Here is a 6470-nt window from a genome sequence, read left to right as displayed (position 1 = left end):
TGGGTTCTTTGGATATAGAGGATTTTTCCCATGTAGGTGTTTCGTATTCTTCCATGGGGAAGGAATGGATAGACCCCCCCAACTCATTTTCCTCAAAGATTCTAGACATTGTGTTAGTCTGGGAGTCCTCTTCTATTCCTTCCAGAATCGGGGTTGGCATGTTTAATACCCTATTCCGGGTTTGTTTATCTCGTGGATAGATGGTATCCCTTACTTGGCTGGTCCTTAGCTGTGTCATGAAGTCATTGGTACTCTTCAAATAAGGCCTTGGAATCTTCGAGCTTTCTTATTTCTTCATCGGCACTGGGATATTCACCAACCCCCTTACGAGTTGCTGGTTGTTCTCCTTGCTTTCCCTGGTCTAATCCTCCAAGATTTATCCCTTGACCCCCCTCATCCTTTGATTGGGTGGATACGGTATCAATTGTATCTTCTTCGGATCCGTCTTGGATTGTAACCCGTGTCCCCCTTTCCTACTTTCTTCACTCTTCTCTGTGGCCAGATATGGAAATAGTCGCATCCACCTGGTTTCTTCCGTTTTCTCATAATTGAGCTTGAGCTCATGTTAGGCCTAACATTGAGCGGTGTAATCTTCCCAGATTTTACACTAATGGTCCAGATGGTAGCCTAATTAACAATAGAAGCAGAGCCACTTGCTCGGTAGGGACAATCCTTGATCAAGTGATCAATTCCACATTGAGTGCAGGTGAGCATTGGCATGTCATTGGGCGTGGCCGCCACTTGTGGTTGGTGTGTATGATTCATATTCTTTTTGGGCATTCGGCTACTCGATGTGGCCCACCATAGCCATAGCATTGTAGAGGTCCTCTTCTCATATTTAAGTTTAATTTCCCTGCCCTTCCACTGTATCGTGGTTTGAAACATAGGTACTAGCGTGTTCTTCTGTAGGACATAGTATTCTTGCAAAACCTCAGTCATGTCCTCGTAGTATTCCCCGCTAAGTTCTATTTCCCACACCATGTCAACATCTTCTGATGGCTCTTCAATCATTACTTGATTGATCTTCGTCTATGGTGGTTGTGGCGGTAGAATTGGTGGTGGCAAGGGTGAAGCGTCTTGTACTCGGAACATCCCCCTAGGTAAGTAGGAAGACTTGGGTTGTCCAGTAGTGGCAGTGATCTACATAGGTGGTGCTGGCAAAGCCAAAGGGGTTCTATTTGCTGGTAGCTGTGCCACATTTTGAAACCTTGGATATCTACACATTGAAGTGTCATGATTTCCCAATTTTACACAGTGAGCACAATAAAGTAATGGCCTTGCCCTTAACTGTGAACATTCGGTGGTGGTATGATTTAATCTACACATAGAGCACCACACCAATTCCCTGCGGGGGTAAAGGTGGCTATGCCCATGCCCAAATGTCTCTCTTCCCTCCTTGACCTTTAATTTTTCTAATATGGCATTGTTGAGCTCATCCACAGTCATGTTTTCGACTTGCTCATTCATTTCCTTTGTTATAGTGTTTAGCTTTTAGTTGTTGCCCATTTATTTGCTTAATTATTTCAGTAACATGGAACCACTTGCAAATATCATGAATCACAAGCATAAAGTTGATATTCCCATCTCTGTTGATGTGAGGAGTATGGTTTAAACACTAAGCAAGCCATCAATATTTCATTGGCTACACAATATTGTGCACAAGAGAAGAAGAACATTGATTTGTGGGTAGATGGCAATTTATATCCACATGATCCATTGCACAATGCGAGTCCACCTTTTCAAACTCTACCTTCCTTGGTCACCTTTTTTGGTGATGGTGAGCATGGGTTATTGGGCTATTGCAAATGATTGCATGAAAATAACTCTTTACATCATCAGTATCATACTATGCTATACAATGCATAATAATATCTGAATGTCTCTCAAAATAATCTTACTGCATATAATCAAGCTCTGCACGAGCAACAAGTTAAATGTTGCAAGAAGTCAAGACTCTATCTCAACGATTGGAAGAAGATGCCTAATTCCGTGTAGCTCTTGCAAAAGAGCAAGAGCAATTTGTTAGTTTGCAACAAGACTATGAAGGTATCAAAGCAAAAGAAAAAAAAAATCAAGAAGAGAACAAAAAGACAAAATTCAAGTAAAATGCACTCCAATGGGATAAAAGAAAAGAAAATGATAATTACTTCCCATTAGAATTCTAGAAATGCAAGGAGGTACACGGAAGAGACGTGTGCAAGCCTTAAGGTGAGAACATTTGAATATTATTTGTGTGGGCCTTAAGGTGAGATCATTTGTTTATGAATATTTGTTTATTACTTCCCATTGGAATTCTAGCAATGCAAGGAGGTGCATATAGAAGAGACGTGCGCAAGCCTTAAGGTGAGAACATTTGTTTATGAATATTATTTGGTTTTCCCTACTCCTATATATGTTTACAATGTTTTATTCATCATGTCTTTATGAATATTATTTTGGTATGGTTTGTTATAGGAATTTCTTTCATGATACTAGTGGAGAAGGTGGAGATACAAATCTAGGGTTGCTAAAGGCATATTTAAGGCTAGACTAGTGGAGAAGGTGAAGATACAAATCTAGAGTTGTTAAATGCATATTTAAAGCAAGGCTAGTTGATTTGATTCTTGAGAGATCCTAAGCAGAAGAAACTTCATCAAGAAACAATAAATGAAGTTATAGGTGATGTCTTGTCATATTTGAAATTGGATGAAGTGCATATGGCATCATGTAACAATGCCGATGTCAGTAGCAATCAGGGCTATGAGGCAATTTTCGCAATGATAAAAGATGTACTTGTTTGAAACAAAATTAAGTGTAAAGTTCTTCCAAGTCCACATAGATTGAGGGTTGAAAGGAGGAGACAGAATTTAGCAATTTCAAGTTTTATTAGAGAATATTTTTTCATTGAAGACCATATGGAGGTTATAGGATCAAAAGCAGACAAGAGAATTACTTATTATTATGATAGGTTCAATAATAATTTTGTTGATCTGATCAAGTTACGGTCTTCCATGGTTTACTTTTATACGGTAAGATGCTTGTCATATATCATTGGCTTCGTTTCATGTTCTTACCATCAAAATCCTATTAAATTGTGTCTTTGTCTTTGCATTTATATGTTCCTAAAACCATCTTGATTTCGTATTGAAGCTAGCTGAATGTCAGATTATGAAAGGCGGAAAGATAGAAAGAGTTAGTTTGACATTAATGTACTTTGCAATGGATTATGCAAAGGACAAGTCTAAGAATCAACCTTTTAGTGTGCAATCAGAAAAAGAAATATGGTGGTTTTAGTAGTTTTTGAAGTCCCTAAAGAAACCCACAATGTATTACAATGGGTTTTTGAAATAACACCTAATTGAGACTAGACAAGTTGCTAACAAGACTCTCCATGTAGAGGGAGTTGGGAATTTTAAGGTCAAATCGGCACATGGGTGGTGATTTAAAAATTATTATGTTTAATTGTGATACACATGTAGGAACATCGCTTCCATGTCCATTTTGCATGAAATCTGGTTTAGGAGTTATAAAGGATAGTGATAATATACAATGGTCAGGAGATAGGGCCATTTTATGCCAACATAAGGCAACAAATCTAGTTTAGGAGTTATAAAGGATAGTGATAATATACAATGGTCAGGAGATAGGGCCATTTTATGCCAACATAAGGCAACTCCTACCAAATCTAGCAGGGACAAAAATTGGAAAGCAATATTTCCAATTTCCTTAGATAATGCCCACTTTTATACACTCCATTGTCTTATGCATGTCTTTGATAAGCTTTTAAAGTTGCACATTGGCTTTGCTTACACCATGCATGTCTTTGATAAGCTTTTGACGTTGCGCATTGGCTTTGCTTATGCCATGTAGCCTCCGACAAGAAGAGATACATCCATTTGCAAGATTGAAGAGCTTTTAAACTCATTGGGTGTGCATGGTGGCAAAGTCAAGATAAAGAAGGATAAGAAAACTTTTGGGGGTGACACATGATGTTGCACAAAAGGTATTAATGAGTGGAGTGAAGGCAAGAAAATTTTTAAGCAACATGATCGGAAAACAATCCAATGTAAGATGGGAGCTATGGAAGAACTTGTGTCAATGCATCACTGATCAAGACAAGAATCCTGATTTGGTGCTCATGATCAAAAGTTTTTTAAAAATTGGTGTTTATGATGCTAAATGATACCACAAAACCGACAGATCAAAAAACATTCCACACTTTGGTCAAAGATTTTACAAAGCTTATGTGTAGTGCATGGGGAAAAACTGGTAATACTTATTACATGGTTATTTTAGGCCTGTTATTCAACTATTTTTGTGTTGTTTTACACATTTTCTTATACTCTTTATTCTTTCGCAACACATTTTGTATACTCACGGCTCATATTTTATGGAGAAGTATGGTTCGCTTGGAGAGAGCATAGAGGGCATGGAGAAGTCTCACTATCAAAAGCTCGAGGAGTGTACTTCAAAAATACTCAACATGGAGGCGAGAGAGTAAGAAGAAATTATCTTATAGAGGTGTTCAATTGGTTCTTTTGGTGTACAATGTGAATACATATTAGCATGGAAAGGGCTCAAAGCTCAAGAATCTCAAAAGCTATTAGAAATACATCGAAGATAAGAAGCCAAGAAAAGTGGAGAAACAATTCGGGAGGTATGCAACGTGGCACTATTTAATGCAACGCTAGTCTATTTTGTGTTTTGATAGAGATTATTTCTATCTTGGTAGAATATTGACGAGTATTTGAAAATTATTGATTCATGAGTATTTTATTTTGTCCTATTTATGGACTTGGTAGATTATTGATGAGCATTTGAATTTATTTTTGTACGTATGGCTTAAGTGAATTATTCATGGGAGTGAAAATCAAGAGATCTTGATAGGCAAGAGATTTTTCATGTGTTTAGATATTAAATTTTTCATGTGTTTAGATATTAAATTTTCATGTATTTAGATATGAATTTTCATGTGTTTAGATATTAAATTTTCATGTATTTGGATATAAAGTTTCATGTGTTTAGATAAAAAAAATTCATGTGTTTAGATTAAAAAAAGTCATGTGTTTAGATATAAATTTTAAGGTCTAGCACACACATATGTACACACAAAATAGAAAAAGGAATATGTTTCCACAACCACACCATCTAACAACTTTATGCCCTTAGAAAACAATGATTGAACTATAAGGGAAATTTTTACATTATATAATTTAAACCTTCTATTGAAGCATGTGGCTTAATGGTCCTATATCACTGAGCTATAGGTAATTAATTCATTAATTTAGAATGCTAAAGTAAGTAGAAAATAATTCATTCGTTGTGGATGCTAAAGTAAGTAAAAAATACAAGGGGACAATATTATCATTTTGTAACAGTTTCTAGAAGTCACAAGGAGGTTGAAAAACAACTCCAAGATTTAGTTGAGGAATTTTTTATTGCCATGGGTTGAATGTTGAAAATTATGTGAGGGAAGAATTGAGGAAGGCTTTAATGTTTAAAATTATCTAAGGGAAGAGTTGAGGTTTAATCAATTTACTAGAGATACTGACTATCATAGACCATATATTCTTCGTTTCTTCTCTGTCATGCAAGGCCTAAATCAATTTACTAGAGACATTCACTATCATAGATGATATATTCTTCATTTCTTCTCTGTCGTGCAAGGCCTAAATCATAAACATCTTTGGAGCCATTAACAGGGAGGTGCTGCCCTATCTTAGGAGGACTCCCTATCTTAGGAGGACTCCCTAACTATATACATTGTTTGGTGTTTTGTGGTTGGAATGCAAATCCACTAGTATGTTTGATCTAACCTGTTTACTTTTGTTGTTTTTTGTGTTAAAGTAAAACTAGATCTGGTGCCAGAACCACTTCTTCAGTAAATGTTGATGAATTCACATTTCTAAGTTCTCTACATGATATAGATGAACCAAAGTCTTTTGAAGAGGCTTAAGAAGATCTAAATTGGGTGAAATCCATATAAAGGATGAAATTTATGCCATTCAAAAAAATGATACTCGGGATTTAGTGGATCTACCACTTGGAAAGAAAGCTATTGGTACTAAGTGGGTTTCCAAAGTCAAGAGTAAGACAATGGATTCACTAACACATTCAAGGCCAGACTTGTTTATCGCCAATACAAAGGGATTGATTATGATAAAACTTTTGCTCCCACTTCTCATATAACCCACTATCTCATTTATTACTACTTTGGCAGCCCATCATGGATGAAAAGTGTACCAATGAGACATTAAAACAACATTCTTGAGTTTATTTGAGTCAACCAGCTAGTTCATTACAGCTTTCAAGGTTAACCTTACCTCCAATTTTGAGATGTCAGATCTTGGTCTTTTACACTATTAATTAGGTATGCAATTTATATAGCAAGATGATGGTATAGGCATTGAGCAGTCAAAGTACATTAAAGCACTACTCAAGATGTTCAACATGAAAAGTTACAAATCTTTACTAGAACTAGATGTCGGTGA

This window comes from Cibotium barometz, chromosome 14 (assembly GCF_041138505.1).
Source record: "Cibotium barometz isolate CiBa-2024 chromosome 14, ASM4113850v1, whole genome shotgun sequence".
Lineage (NCBI taxonomy): Eukaryota > Viridiplantae > Streptophyta > Polypodiopsida > Cyatheales > Cibotiaceae > Cibotium > Cibotium barometz.
Note: the sequence above shows the minus strand (reverse complement) of the source record.